Raw genomic sequence first — 17,609 nt, forward strand, 5'->3', positions numbered from 1 at the left:
CAGAGCCTTCTCTTGTTCTGGGCCCCACTCAAAACTAGTGCTTTATGAATCACTTGATAAATAGACAGAAGGAACACACCCAAATGAAGGATATGCAGCCTCCAAAATCCAAAGAGGTCTACCAGGTGTTGTGCCCCCTTTTCAGTTATGGGAGGGGCCAGATGCAGTAATTTATCCTTCGCTTTAGAGGGAATAGCTGGACATGCCCCACACCACTGGATCCCTAGAAATTTCACTGAGGTGGAAGGCGTCTGAATTTTGTTGGATTAATTTCCCATAGTCTAGCACCTTGGTGGCATAATGGTTGAGAGCTACAGGTGCTAACCGAAAGGTCGGCAGTTCAGATCAGTCAGGTGCTCCTTGGAAACTCTATGGGGCAGTTCCATTCTGTCACTGAATCAAAGTTGACTCAAAGGTAACAGGTTTTTTTTTTTTTTTTTTTTTTTGGTGGCACTCAAATGTTTTACCAATAAGTCCAGAGTCATTAACACTTCTTCCTTACTAGGTCCAATCAACATAATGCCATCAATGTAATGGACTAGAGTGACACCTTGTGGAAGGAAAAGGTGATCAAGATCCCTGAGACTAAATTATGACAGGAGAGTTGATTTTACCCTTGTGGTAGGATAGTGAAAGTGTATTCCTCACCTTGCCGGCAGAAGGCAAACTTCTACTGGTGGTCCTTGGAAACAGGTATGGAGAAAAAGTCACTAACCAGATCAATAGCTGCATACCTGGTGGAAAAAAAAAAAAGATTTTACAAGGAGATATATTAATTTGCTCAAACAATGAAACCATATCTGGAACAGCAGTTTCAATTGGAGTCACTATCTGGTTAAGTTTTCGATAATCCATTGTAATTCTCCAAGATCCATCTTTTTTTTTTTTTTTTTTGGCAAGAGCCAAATTGATGAGTTGGATGGGGATGTGATGGGAATCACCACCCCTGTATCCTTCAAGCCCTTGATGGTGACAGTCATCTCTGCAGTCCCTCCAGGAATGCAGTATTGCTATGGGTTTACTATTTTCCTAGGTAGGGGCAGTTCTAATGGCTTCCATTTAGCCTTTTCTGCCATAATAGCCCTTACTCCACATGTCAGGGATCCACTGTGTAGTTTCTTCCAGCTGCTGAGTATGTCTATTCCAATTATGCATTCTGGAGCTGGGGAAATAACTACATCATGGGTTTGGGGACCCACCGGACCCACTGTAACACAGACATGAGCTAACACTCCATTAATAACCTGACCTCCATAAGACTCTACTCTGAGTGTTGGGCCACAGTGACGTTTTCAGTTTCCTGAAATTAGTGTCATTTCAGAGCCAGTATTCAGTAATCCCCAAAATGCCTGATTATTTTCTTTTCCCCAAAGAACAGTCACTCGCATTAAAGGCCGTAGATCCCTTTGGAGAAAGATTAACAGTATAAATTTTTTTCAGTGTAGTGAGGCACTTCCTCAAGCGGACCCAGATTCCCCTTTATTCAAGGGGTTGTGAATCTGTAAACTGACTCAAGTCTGGCAATTGATAGAAGGGCCATGACTGTATTTTCTGGTGAGTCTTCTGCTTGTATAGATCAAATAAATATTTAGTAGGTTTCCCATCTATTTCACCCCTAGGGACACCATGATTAAGTAGCCAATGTCATAAATCCATATGAGTCAGACTACTCTGGTTACTGCTTTGACTCTTCTGTCCAATATGGCAACCATGTCCACCTTGTCTTTGTCAATTGAGTGTCGCCACATGGCTTCTACCACCACTGGGTCCAGCCAGCCCCACTGTAGTCAGCTGTCTTAATTCAGTTAGGGCAGCTCCCATTTATCAACTCTGACTTACATAAAATAGCAATCAATTCAGTCTTCAAGGATGCTGGGGTTCCCTTCACAAATTTATTCCTCATCATTGTGGTAAAAGGTGTGTCCTCTGGGAATTTCATATGCCAATTTCCCGAAGTCTTTGGATATCTTCATCTACAGTGTACCAAGGCAGATGTGACACATCAACTTAATTTAGTGTAGACCACAGTATAATCCATGCTTGAGCAAACCAACCAAATAAACTATTAGATCCTTTCCTAACTTCTTGAGCTATAACACTGAATGAAGAACCTGTGCTTAATGGATCCATATCAATAAACCCAAACTGATCCAACTTTATGTTACTTGCATCATCACACACACCCTTGATAGCCTTGCCCACACATATCCCCCAGGTTTCTGTTTCTACATTTAGAAAAATCAAGCAGTTATTTTGGAGTGTAGTATACTTCATCCTGGGTCACACTTTGTATTTCACCTTTTGGGACTTGATGAAACTTAAGTCTAGTGATAGGTATATAAGCAAAAATGGGCAGTGGGGATGTGTTTTGAGAACATTCAGCAAAGTCTTGTAAGGCCTTTGCCTTAGGCAACACCGCAGACGATGACTCGGATGCCACTCCAGGCAATATTTCAAACAAAGGGTCTTCAGACACAGCTGTGCCTATCTCATCAGATATGGATAGATGGGCTAATGGTTTTGTTGGCAAGAGCAATTTTGCAGAATTTAGGGGCTCAGTTTCCCCAGCTTCCTGATTACCTGGGCATATGTCCCCATCCCAAGTTTCAGCATCCCATTTCTTCACAATCAATGCTCTCACTTTAACTTCAGATACGATTCAAGGTTAGGAATTCAATTGGGGTTGTAATTCAGCCACTCTTACAATAAGACTCTGGGTTTAGTTTTTCTTTTGTTACAAGAAATAAGGCTTTCTTTCAAGGCACAAGTGGAAATTTTCAGGTCATTTATTAGGTGCTTGAGCTGTGACTCTGGAGCCCTGAGTTCATCTCTTTCTTTCACCACTTTGTCTAGTGAAATTAGGACCAACCAACCAACAAACTTCCTTATATTTCTCATACTGACCAAGTTGTAGAAAATATCAAACATGCAATCACCAAGGCCTTGCCTTGCACCAATACTTGATCTATTGGTGGTGATAGTTTACATATTCTACTGCCACCTCATGTCATGGATTAGTAAAAAAAAAAAATTTTTTTTTTTTTTAGAACCTTCTTTATTACTAGAAGCAGAGTCATTAACATCTTTAAGACTAACCAGATTTGAGAATGAATTTAGAAACCTCATCCTAACAATTTTATTTCTCTAGAACCATTCTTGGTACCAAATGTCTTAGGCTGTGTTCTCTAGAGAAACAGAACCACTGAAGTGTTTGTGTGTGTGTGTGTGTGTATACACATATACATATATATGTATAAATATATTTTATATATATGTATATAGAAGAAGAGTGAGTTATATCAAAGCAATGGCTCATGAGGTTGTACAGGCTAGAAAGGCCCAAGCCCATGGGTCAGGCTGAAGGCTTCTCTTGACTCACATAGCTGCAAGGGCTGATGAACCCAAGACTTGCAGGTCACAGGGCAGGTTGCTGGTTCATGGGCTGCACATAATTTCGTATACCTAAATTTGTTGACAAAAGTCACACCAACTATGTGTGGGACCACACCTGGGATTGGGAGAAATTCTGGTTCAGTGCATATCTACATCAAGGAATAGCTGTTTGAGAATCACAGCCAAGTCATTTTGAAACAGAAACCATATACCTACTGGGGAACTAGTAAGTTGAGATAGGTGTGGACTCTGAAATAAATTTTGATTTGGGTCTGTACTGTGATAATATTGAGTTTAAAATATTTACAATGATTTTAAATTCTTAAATGTTTACTGGGTGAGTGGCATCAGGAAGAAAAGGAGAAAAATGCAGTCTTGTTAAGAGTTTGCTGATAGGATTCATTGCTCTGTCAATTGTAGGAGAATTCCTAGAAGGGTGAGGAACATGGTAGACAAATATAGTAGCTATTATTCTTGGATTCAGAGTTTTAAAACATAAACATAACATACGAAATAAAAACATATTTTTCCTGGAGGGGAAAGCACACACACAAATCAAAAGCTAGCTGGTGAGTGGTTAGATGTGAATGTGATAATCAGAGAGGAAATGAAGACAATTTCTAGGTTGTCCTGGAGGGTTACTTACTGACAGATTATCAACAAACTGAAACTGGAGAGAAGCCACATAAAATGAGATTTATCAGTAAAATGTTTTGAGAACATGTCAAGACGGGAGAACCTGTATCCAGAAGGTGATGTCCAATGAGCATTACCCTCTTTCAGAAAGTAAGCAGAGGCTGAAGTCCCAGGCCATCAGAGAACTGTGTGATGGTGTGAGAAGGTGTGGCACAGCAGAAGGAATTCTGTACGGGGAGTCCCCTGACTTATGACGGCTCTGATGTAAGTTGAATACCTCTTTTTTTTTTTAGTTTGCATTATTATTGCCTTTTATTATCAATACCTTTATAAAACCAATCTTTGTTGGTGAGTGAACATCTGGGAATGAAAACATCAGCAAATAATGAGCTGCATCATGGTATGTAATCCATATTACTAATGATAAGATGTACAAAAAAAAAAAAAAAAAGGACAGTTATAAATGCAGTTCATTGTAACTCAAATATGCCAGGGACTACCTGTATGAGCAATAAGGGAATCTGATTTAACTCAGTGTCTTTTAGTGATATTTCTATCTTAGAGACTTTCTTTTGTGTGTGGTCTCAATCAGAAGTTTGCAAATTGACTTCCATCCATCCTTGGGGTGTGTGGTTGAAGTGCAGGCACTCTGAAAGTCTCTTGCTTCAATTTAAGTGAATTCCTTTAAAAAAAAAAAACCCATTTCATTTATGTTTTCCTCATAAAATAAAATTTAGGAGAAAAAAAATTTCTTTCTTAAATAAACAAACAAACGAAAAAATTAAGAGCTTGAAAAACACATGTCCAGATATGTGTCTGGAGCTTTCCAGCTCTAACATCTTGTGAGTCACTGTTCTGGCTTCTATTACCTACTTGGAACATGTTTAGTCAAATCAGATGCCTCATTATGATTGGGAAGAAAATTTATTCCATTCAGAAAAGTTTCTGGAGAGCACTTCACTTTATTATGCATATTTGAAAAGTAAATGAATCATTGAAATACAGGTAAAGTGTATTTTTTCAAATTTCAATATGGTATAGCCTGAATTTATACAGTATATACCTGAGAAAAAGAGGTATTTTTGGAGGATAGGAAGTGCAAATGAGTGAGGCACATCACAAGAAAATTAGAAACAGAATCAATCAGTTATTTTGAGGTCAGAGAATTAAAATGGGAAGATCTGCTTTTGGTCAGGATTCTATCTCCCAGTAACTCCCTCCTTTAGGATTTTGTTTAGCTCCTGTAACCTGTGAGGTTGCCATTTGTGGAGTAGAGATACTAACATATCTTCCGGAGAATTAATGTGAAGATTCTGTAAGATAATAAGGTGGAAGTGTTATGTGACTGGAAATCATTGGGGTTGCATGACTGAAAAATATTAAAGTAAGTTGCAAATAGTGGTTAAGTGACCATACCGAAATATGTAGGTATGGGTGCAAGTGAAAGTGTTAAACAGAATATCATGGTTATAATCTTAAGAGAAATATGGCAGTATTCTAATATCAGAGTTTTTGTTAGAAATATCAATTTCAGTTATTGAAGAGGTGTAGCTTAGTAAAGGGGGAAAAAAAAGATTTTAGAGTGAAGATATAAACCTGGAATTTTGGAGAACTTTTTTTCCCAACTGTTGACTTTGTGACTAGAGTACACTTAATCTTGCGTTTGTTGCCTCATCTATTAAACAGCGTTAATACTGATCTACATATTTTAGAAGCATATTTTAAATATTTACAAGCAAATGCATACCATGCGCCTTAATAAAACATTGTAACGTATCTTCATACTCTATAAAGCTAGGCATTATCAAGGCTGTTAATGTTATCCACTACTATTCAAATTAGAGGAATGTCCTTGTCTCTAGTTTCCATTTCAACTCACCTGCATGCAATATTCTTTATAAACGCTATTTTAGTCTTTAATTTCTCTTACTTAGGACTTTATTTGTTCTCAAATACAGCAATGCCATTGTATTTGCTGAGAACACCTGAGGATCATTACATAAAGCATCTTTTGTTAGACAATTTCAGGGTGTACATGTTCCAAGAATCTATACACCAACATAACAAGGAAGCCTTCTTTGACAGAGGGAATCCCCTTATCTTGGGTTAGTAAGCAGTCATTGCTAAAAAGGTTAACTCCTAATGAGAGCGGGACCCTGGCTTGGTATATTATATATTTGGCAAATTGTTCTGTCTTGGGACTTCCTGCCACAGAGCAGCATAGCTCCGCCAACCTCATTCACCATCACTATGAAGGGCATCACTGCTTTTGCCATTCTTGCTGTGGCAGCCACTGCATGGGCTACCTCTCCACCTGGTGAGTCAGCATCCTTCTTAATACCCATGCCTTTATATTGATTGCAATATATTCATCCTTCAAATGTTGAAATCTGAAGAAATTTTAGAAGGTATGTATTTGAATTGTCCAGGGGAAGTGAGTCAGACCTTCAGGGAGAGGGTGAGAGGATGACAGAATGATAAGGATTGTGGGTTCTCTTCTCCGTTCCTGATCACGACCCCTCAGGTTTCTGAATTCCCCTTTCAGAGACAATCCATGCAGCTTTGGAACCAATAACCAACCCTAACCATGTGCATGCTCACAGGAACCTGTGGACATCCTATGAGATCACCACCATTTCTCATATGGCCGGGGCTTTTCTCCCAATTTTTACTGGGGTCACATACAGGTTGTTTTCATTCTGAGTTTGTCCCTGAATGAAGAAGTGGCTTCTCTTAGGGTTGGACTTGACTTGGAATATTGGGACATGGGATTTGGTTCCAACGGATTAAGCTTTGCACCTCTAAATGTGGAATTTTCTCTTTTTTTTTCGATTTCTCCTCTCTAATTGTCTCGCCCCACTCTTCTGTGGTGATCAAGCTGTAGGGACAGAGGTAAGTCCAATCTTTTCTGTGTGGTCTTTCTAAAAATTAAATCAGAGCTGAGGTGTGAATAGAGCTGAACCAGCTCACTGGGAACTAAAATAGTCCCTCAAGGGATAAAAATATCCTGCTCTGCATTGTCTTGTGATGTTTCCTTCTTTAAAGAATTTAAAAGGAATCTCCTTGCAAAAGGAAAACAGCAGCTAAAGTAAACCTTTAACTTTTAGCAACATTTAAAACTTTTCTGAGTATTTCTTACATTCATTGTGCCAGCGAACTTTCACTACAAGATTACTATTCCTTTCTTAAAAAGCAAATTTTCATCTTATTTATGGCACGCTTTAGGTCTGGTTCACTGCCATAGCACAGCACTTGGTGCACAGCAGATGTTCTGGACGTGTTTGCTGAAAAGCTGAAGAGGCCAGTACTCTTTCCACCCTTCTCCCTCTTCTAACATCTTGCTATGAGAATGATTGTGGAATTGAAGGAAGGGAACACAGGACGCAATTTTTTGTTACAATTGCAGGTGAATTGTTCCCAATACTACCCAAAAAGCACAGGAATTGCTTGCTCCAAACTGCGGAAACCAGTATGTGGCACAGATCAGATAACTTACAGTAATGAATACATGGTCTGCCTGAGAAACTGGTAAGGATAATAATCAATTTGGAGCTCTTCCTATAAATCATAAAACACATCTTCGTCAAAATCAACTTGGTTTTTTAAAACATGCTCTGAAAAATGTTACCATTTTGGCAGGCTCCTTCAAGACCTCTTGAACATTTCTTTGTTGAAAAAAGTGTTTAGTCTTATGTCTAAGGATATATATTTGTTTGCTATCTATCCAATGCTCATTCATATTACACACTGTGCCTGGGGAATTAGTTGGAACATATATAAATGGATGCCCACATTACATTGGAGGGAACTGGGACTTAGGAAAGAAACGTATCTTGGCCAGGGTTCTTAGAATCTCCTGTGTTACATTCTTCTTCCTTGCTTAACGGAACTCAGAAAACACAGCTATTCTTTCTTTTCTAAGTATTAGATTTCTGCTCTCTAACAGTTAAGTTGTTAGCCATAGACACTCTTGTAAGACTCTATCCCTCACACGGCAGAGAAAATAAATGTTGCTTCTCATGGTCACCTGAAAAAGTCCAGGGAAGAAAGTGATGTTACAAATAGATAGTTGGAATCATCATCTCCCCACCACCGTTTAATATTAAACCTTCACTTTTCACAAGATCTGAGACTCTGGAAAAATGAAAGAGCAGATACAACCAGTCATTCTACCAAGGTGAAAACATGATTTTGTGATTAATGGTTAAAATCATGGGCTTTGAAGCTTCGACATCAGATATCTGGATTAGAATCCAGGAAGCATTTATTAGATCCTGCCATTAGGCAATTACTCAAGCCACTATAAGCTTAAGTTTTTTCATCTGCAAAAAATAAATTATGGAGGAGACTGGGGAAGATGGCGGACTAGGTAGACGCTACCTCGGATCCCCCTTGCAACAAAGAATCAGAAAAACAAGTGAATCGATCACGTACATAACAATCTACGAACCCTGAACAACAAACACAGATTTAGAGACGGAAAAAGAACAAATATGGGCAAGCAGTGATTGTTTTCAGAGCCTGGAGCCAGCGTACCAGTCAGGTAACCTTTGGCACCCGATTTAGGGCAGAGCCCAGGGGAGCAGACGGCGCAAACAAGGGGCCCAGCCCTAACAAGGGGCCCAGCCCTACCCCCTGAACTCACCCTGGGAGGGGGCCCAGCCGGTTCGCGCGGGCGGCGTGGCGACGCAGCCGGCAGGAGAAGTCCCTGGGAGGCAGTGACTGGTCTTGGAGTGGGGAGAGCAGCGTCCCAGCCAGGACATGCGGTCACGGAACAAGCACGGGGAGCTGCTCCACTCACATGAACTAACCCCGGGAGGGGGCCCAGCTGGTTCGCAGAGGCGGCACGGAGACGTGGCTGGTGGGACGAGAAGTCCCCAGAAGGCAGCGACTGATTTTGGAGTCGAGAGGGCACCGTCCCAGCAGGGGAACCTTGCCGTTGGGCGTGGGGCTGGCAGCGGAGGATCTGACCATGACTTCAGCGGGCAAGACCCCCCGGGGGCAATTTCCACACAGCCAGCACACATAGGCGACGCGCCCGGGGGAATCTCAGATATAATAGTCATTCCAAGCAAGACAAGCAACTCTGGCTATATTCTGAGGTGCTACTCTCCTATCTCTCTGATCCCTCCCCCACCCTCCCCAGGCGGCTTCATTAACATCCGAATTGCCTGAGCCAGAGGGAGAACGGCTCCTCTGGCTCCGCCGAGGCTTTGCTTTTCTCCCTTTTTTTTTTTTTTTCTTTTGGTCTTTTCCTGATCCACTCTTTCGGCCTGAGAGAAGGAACAACAACAACAATAATAAAAAAAAAAAAAAACCCAGGGACCAAAAATCCACCCCTAATTGGACTAAAAACACAGAACCAGCTACAGCCATGCATATACAATCCAAACCTCAGACTTTCATCCTTACAGGGAACAAGGTGGCAAGTATAATCCAAAGGCAATTCTGATAGGGATCTGACTGCATTTTTTTTAGCGGATTTTCTGGAAAAACTAGTTTCCCAGTGATGACTCGGAGACAGCAATCCATATCAAACCACATAAAGAAGCAGACCATGACAGCTTCTACAACCCCCCCAAACAAAAGAATCAAAATCTTTCCCAAATGAAGATACAATCCTGGAATTATCAGATACAGAATATAAAAAACTAATTTACAGAATGCTTCAAGACATCAGAAACGAAATAAGGCAAACTGCAGAAAAAGCCAAGGAACACCCAGATAAAACTGTTGAAGAACTCAAAAAGATTATTCAAGAACATAGTGGAAAATTAATAAGTTGCAAGAATCCATAGAGAGACAGCATGTAGAAATCCAAAAGATTAACAATAAAATTACAGAATTAGACAACGCAATAGGAAGTCGGAGGAGCAGACTCGAGCAATTAGAATGCAGACCAGGGAATCAACACCAACATAGCTGAAAAAAAATCAGATAAAAGAATTAAAAAAAATGAAGAAACCCTAAGAATCATGTGGGACTCTATCAAGAAGGATAACTTGCGGGTGATTGGAGTCCCAGAACAGGGAGGGGGGACAGAAAACACAGAGAAAATAGTTGAAGAACTTCTGACACAACACTTCCCTGACATCATGAAAGATGAAAGGATATCTATCCAAGATGTTCATCGAACCCCATTTAAGATTGATCCAAAAAGAAAAACACCAAGACATATTATCATCAAACTCACCAAAACCAAAGATAAAGAGAAAATTTTAAAAGCAGCCAGGGAGAAAAGAAAGGTTTCCTTCAAGGGAGAATCAATAAGAATAAGTTCAGACTACTCAGCAGAAACCATGCAGGCAAGAAGGGAATGGGATGACATATACAGAGCACTGAAGGAGAAAAACTGCCAGCCAAGGATCATGTATCCAGCAAAACTCTCTCTGAAATATGAAGGCGAAATTAAGATATTTACAGACAAACACAAGTTTAGAGAATTTGCAAAAACCAAACCAAAGCTACAAGAAATACTAAAGGATATTGTTTGGTCAGAGAACCAATAATATCAGATATCAGCACAACACAAGGTCACAAAACAGAACGTCCTGATATCAACTCAAATAGGGAAATCACAAAAACAAATTAAGATTAATTAAAAAAAAAATACACATAACAGGGAATCATGGAAGTCAATAGGTAAAAGATCACAATAATCAAAAAGAGGGACTAAATACAGGAGGCATTGAACTGCCATATGGAGAGTGATACAAGGCGATATAGAACGATACAAGTTAGGTTTTTACTTAGAAAAATAGGGGTAAATAATAAGGTAACCACAAAAAGGTATAACAACTCCATAACTCAAGATAAAAGCCAAGAAAAACATAACGACTCAACAAACATGAAGTCAAACATTACGAAAATGAGGATCTCACAATTTACTAAGAAAAACGTCTCAGCACAAAAAAGTATGTGGAAAAATGAAATTGTCAACAACACACATAAAAAGGCATCAAAATGACAGCACTAAACACTTATTTATCTATAATTACGCTGAATGTAAATGGACTAAATGCACCAATAAAGAGACAGAGAGTCACGGACTGGATAAAGAAACACGATCCATCTATATGCTGCCTACAAGAGACACACCTTAGACTTAGAGACACAAACAAACTAAAACTCAAAGGATGGAAAAAAATATATCAAGCAAACAATAAGCAAAAAAGAAGAGGAGTAGCAATATTAATTTCTGACAAAATAGACTTTAGACTTAAATCCACCACAAAGGATAAAGAAGGACACTATATAATGATAAAAGGGACAATTGATCAGGAAGACATAACCATATTAAATATTTATGCACCCAATGACAGGGCTGCAAGATACATAAATCAAATTTTAACAGAATTGAAAAGTGAGATAGACACCTCCACAATTATAGTAGGAGACTTCAACACACCACTTTCGGAAAAGGACAGAACATCCAGTAAGAAGCTCAATAGAGACACGGAAGACCTAATTACAACAATCAACCAACTTGACCTCATTGACTTATACAGAACTCACCACCCAACTGCTGCAAAGTATACTTTTTTTTCTAGCGCACATGGAACATTCTCTAGAATAGACCACATATTAGGTCATAAAACAAACCTTTGCAGAATCCAAAACATCGAAATATTACAAAGCATCTTCTCAGACCACAAGGCAGTAAAACTAGAATTCAATAACAGAAAAACTAGGGAAAAGAAATCAAATACTTTGAAACTGAACAATACCCTCCTGAAAAAAGACTGGGTTATAGAAGACATCAAGGAGGGAATAAGGAAATTCATAGAATGCAACGAGAATGAAAATACTTCCTATCAAAACCTCTGGGACACAGCAAAAGCAGTGCTAAAAGGCCAATTTATATCAATAAATGCACACATACAAAAAGAAGAAAGAGCCAAAAGCAGAGAACTCTCCCGACAACTTGAACAAATAGAAACTGAGCAACAAAAGAATCCATCAGGCACCAGAAGAAAACAAATAATAAAAATTAGAGCTGAACTAAATGAATTAGAGAACGGAAGAACAATTGAAAGAATTAACAAAGCCAAAAGCTGGTTCTTTGAAAAAATTAACAAAATTGATAAACCATTGGCTAGACTGACTAAAGAAATACAGGAAACAAATAACCCGAATAAGAAACGAGAAGGGCCACATCACAACAGAACCAAATGAAATTAAAAGAATCATTTCAGATCATTATGAAAAATTGTACTCTAACAAATTTGAAAACCTAGAAGAAATGGATGAATTCCTGGAAAAACACCACCTACCTAAACTAACACATTCAGAAGTAGAACAACTAAATAGACCCATAAAAAAAAAAAAAGAGATTTCAGAAATGGAATTCAAAAAACTCCCAACAAAAAAAAGCCCTGGCCCGGAAGGCTTCACTGCAGAGTTCTACCAAACTTTCAGAGAAGAGTTAACACCACTACTACTGAAGGTATTCCAAAGCATAGAAAATGATGGAATACTACCCAACTCACTCTATGAAGCCACCATCTCCCTGATACCAAAACTGGGTAAAGACATTACAAAAAAAGAAAATTACAGACCTATATCCCTCATGAACATAGATGCAAAAATCCTCAACAAAATTCTAGCCAATAGAATCCAACAACACATCAAAAAAATAATTCACCAGGATCAAGTGGGATTTATACCAGGTATGCAAGGCTGGTTTAATATCAGAAAAACCATTAATGTAATCCATCACATAAATAAAACAAAAGACAAAAACCACATGATCTTATCAATTGATGCAGAAAAGGCATTTGACAAAGTCCAACACCCATTTATGATAAAAACTCTTACCAAAATAGGAATTGAAGGAAAATTCCTCAACATAATAAAGGGCATCTATGCAAAGCCAACAGTCAATATCACTCTAAATGGAGAGAACCTGAAAGCATTTCCCTTGAGAACGGGAACCAGACAAGGATGCCCTTTATCACCGCTCTTATTCAACATCGTGCTAGAAGTCCTAGCCAGGGCAATTAGGCTAGACAAAGAAATAAAAGGGTATCCGGATTGGCAAGGACGAAGTAGAATTATCTCTATTTGCAGATGACATGATCTTATACACAGAAAACCCTAAGGAATCCTCCAGAAAACTACTGAAACTAATAGAAGAGTTTGGCAGAGTCTCAGGTTATAAAATAAACATACAAAAATCACTTGGATTCCTCTACATCAACAAAAAGAACATCGAAGAGGAAATAACCAAATCAATACCATTCACAGTAGCCCCCAAGAAGATAAAATACTTAGGAATAAATCTTACCAAGGATGTAAAAGACCTATACAAAGAAAACTACAAAGCTCTACTACAAGAAATTCAAAAAGACATACTTAAGTGGAAAAACATACCTTGCTCATGGATAGGAAGACTTAACATAGTAAAAATGTCTATTCTACCAAAAGCCATCTATGCATATAACGCACTTCCGATCCAAATTCCAATGTCATATTTTAAGGTGATAGAGAAACAAATCACCAATTTCATATGGAAGGGAAAGAAGCCCGGATAAGTAATGCACTACTGAAAAAGAAGAAGAAAGTGGGAGGCCTCACTTTACCTGATTTCAGAACCTATTATACAGCCACAGTAGTCAAAACAGCCTGGTACTGGTACAACAACAGACACATAGACCAGTGGAGCAGAATTGAGAACCCAGATATAAATCCATCCATGTATGAGCAGCTGATATTTGACAAAGGACCAGTGTCAGTTAATTGGGGAAAAGATAGTCTTTTTAACAAATGGTGCTGGCATAACTGGATATCCATTTGCAAAAAAATGAAACAGGACCCATACCTCACACCATGCACAAAAACTAACTCCAAGTGGATCAAAGACCTAAACATAAAGACTAAAACGATAAAGATCATGGAAGAAAAAATAGGGACAACCCTAGGAGCCCTAATACAAGGCATAAACAGAATACAAAACATTACCAAAAATGATGAAGAGAAACCCGATAACTGGGAGCTCCTAAAAATCAAACACCTATGCTCATCTAAAGACTTCACCAAAAGAGTAAAAAGACCACCTACAGACTGGGAAAGAATTTTCAGCTATGACATCTCCGACCAGCGCCTGATCTCTAAAATCTACATGATTCTGTCAAAACTCAACCACAAAAAGACAAACAACCCAATCAAGAAGTGGGCAAAGGATATGAACACACATTTCACTAAAGAAGATATTCAGGCAGCTAACAGATACATGAGAAAATGCTCTCGATCATTAGCCATTAGAGAAATGCAAATTAAAACTATGATGAGATTCCATCTCACACCAACAAGGCTGGCATTAATCCAAAAAACACAAAATAATAAATGTTGGAGAGGCTGCGGAGAGACTGGAACTCTTAAACACTGCTGGTGGGAATGTGAAATGGTACAACCACTTTGGAAATCCATCTGGCGTTATCTTAAACAGTTAGAAATAGAACTACCATACAACCCAGAAATCCCACTCCTCGGAATGTACCCTAGAGAAACAAGAGCCTTCACACAAACAGATATATGCACATCCATGTTTATTGCAGCTCTGTTTATAATGGCAAAAAGCTGGAAGCAACCAAGGTGTCCATCAACGGATGAATGGGTAAATAAATTGTGGTATATTCACACAATGGAATACTACGCATCAATAAAGAACAGTGAGGAATCTGTGAAACATTTCATAGCATGGAGGAACCTGGAAGGCATTATGCTGAGCGAAATTAGTCAGAGGCAAAAGGACAAATATTATATAAGACCACTATTATAAGATCTTGAGAAATAGTAAAAACTGAGAAGAACACATACTTTTGTGGTTACGAGGGGGGAGGGAGGGAGGGAGAGGGTTTTTTATTGATTAATTAGTAGATAAGAACTGCTTTAGGTGAAGGGAAGGAGAACACTCAATACATGGAAGGTCAGCTCAATTGGACTGGACCAAAAGCAAAGAAGTTTCCAGGATAAAATGAGTGCTTCAAAGGTCAGCGGAGAAAGGGCGGGGGTCTGGGGACCATGGTTTGAAGGGACTTCTAAGTCAATTGGCAAAATAATTCTATTATGAAAACATTCTGCATCCCACTTTGAAATGTGGCATCTGGGGTCTTAAATGCTAGCAAGCGGCCATCTAAGATGCATCAATTGGTCTCAACCCAGAACACCAAGGTCACATGACAACTTAGAGCCCAAGAGACAGAAAGGGCCACGTGAACCAGAGACCTACATCATCCTGAGACCAGAAGAACTAGTTGGTGCCCGGCCACAATCGATGACTGCCCTGACAGGGAGCACAACAGAGAACTCCTGAGGGAGCAGATCAGTGGGATGCAGACCCCAAATTCTCATAAAAAGACCATACTTAATGGTGTGACTGAGACTAGAGGAATCCCGGCGGCCATGGTCCCCAGACCTTCTGTTGGCACAGGACAGGAACCATCCCCGAAGACAACTCATCAGACATGAAAGGGACTGGTCAGCGGGGGGGTAGAGAGATGCTGATGAAGAGTGAGCTAATTATATCAGGTGGACACTTGAGATTGTGTTGGCAACTCTTGTCTGGAGGGGGGATGGGAGGATAGAGAGAGAGGGAAGCTGACAAAATTGTCTCAAAAGGAGAGACTGAAAGGGCTGACTCATTAGGGGGAGAGCAAGTGGGAGTACGGAGTAAGATGTATGTAAACTTATATGTGACAGACTGATTGGATTTGTAAACGTTCACTTGAAGCTCAATAAAAGTTAATAAAAATAAACAAATAAATAAATTATACTAGCATTTAACATTACCTGTGAGAACACATGTAATATGTTAGTGAAGCATCTGAGCAGAGTGAATATGCATAAAAATAAGCCCTTCTTTATTCTTATCCCTTTCTTCGTTTTCTAATATTTTCCAGCTTTTCTGAGTATTTACAGTCAAGTATGATAGTGTTCTGTTGTGCATAATGTCGGAACCAACTCGACAGCACCTAACAACAACAACGATAGCAAACATTGTTCAGAATGAGTTCTCTCAGACCATACATGCTCACAAACTAATAAAAATGTAAAAGATTAAAGATTGATGAGCTCTTGTTGATAATATTATCTCCTGTCTTCTTTTTGAAGAAAGGTCCAGTAACTTGCTTTGGAAAATCAGTCGGTGAAAACCCTATTGATCACAACAGTCTGATCCTGTTGTGCATGGGGTTGCCATGACTTAAGGACTGACTCAATGGCAGCTAGCAACAGCGACAACATCCTCTTTTTAGAAGGCAAGAGTATAATATTCAGGAATAAGAAGTAGCTATAAGGAAATCATGCAGAGAATGACTACCCAAAATGGATTTGGACATATTATTTTTTTAAACACAAAATTCTTTTCTGACTATATTATGGCTTTCATTTTCATCTAAATATTGGTGGACTATTTTTTTAAATGCCCAATCTTCTCTTAATGTTGATCTTATTTTCTTAAAATCTTGAAAAGCCATCATCTATCAAAGATATTTGTGGCCAATATTAGCCCCAGTCAGAAAACAGAGAGTGATGCATATCTGTATTTTACTCTGTAGATTAAGAAATCTCAAATAACTTCATTACACATTTAATAAAATCTTGTCTTCCAGAGAAAAAGGAAATCAACTCAGAAAACTTCATGATAATGAATGTGTAAGTAGAGGCAGAAATTCTCTTTATTCTTAGTTTAAAATGTCACAGTAATCCCTCACTTTCATAGAGAATAACTGTTTAAAAAGATATATTTTTGGAAATTATCTATTACTACTGTAGGTAAGGGGTCCTGGTGGCACAGTGGTTAAGACGTTTTTGCTTTTTTTTTTTTTTCAGTGGGGAGTAGGTTCAATGCACTGGATATTCTAAAATATGTACTATGGAGTTCACACCTTTCTGTGGATCTGATGGAAAACTGTATGGCAACAAATGTTCACTTTGCAACGCTGTTGTGTAAAAAATGACTGTCCTCATCCTACACAGAGGAAACAGACCCACAGAGGGGGAAAGGACTTGCCCAGGGCCACACAGCAAGTCAAGGATCAACCTGGGTCTTTTACAAGAAGTTGCCCATATGACCTGCAGCCCTGTGCGGGGCCAGGGTGGTGGGGAGGGCCTGCCGCTTCTCCTGCCCTGTCCCATTTCCTCCTGCTGTATTATGTTTATCTTGCCTGTCTCCTGCAACCAGAATGTTGCCCCCTGAATGTGGGAACCCTTGTCTTGTTCACTGCTACACCCCCAGTGCCTACAACAGAGCCTGGCACATAGTCGGCACTCAACAGATATTTGTTAAAGGGATGAATGAATAAGAAGAAACTAGACACTGAGAAGTGATGTGAGGGCCTGGGAGGCACATGTCCCTGACTCTGTGCTTGGGCAGCATCTGTATCCACCTGGGCCCACGGCCCTGCGATGCACACGTGTGTCTACAGGGCATGTACACCTCACAGGACCGGCCTTCAGCTCTTCACATTTACAGCTCACTCCTGGAAGTGACCCTATGAGATTGGCACTAATGTTACCCCATTCTGCAGAGGAGGCTACCAAGGCACAGAGAAGTTAAGTAACTTGCCCAAGGTCACACA

Source organism: Elephas maximus, chromosome 2 (assembly GCF_024166365.1).
Source record: "Elephas maximus indicus isolate mEleMax1 chromosome 2, mEleMax1 primary haplotype, whole genome shotgun sequence".
NCBI classification, from domain to species: Eukaryota; Metazoa; Chordata; class Mammalia; order Proboscidea; family Elephantidae; genus Elephas; species Elephas maximus.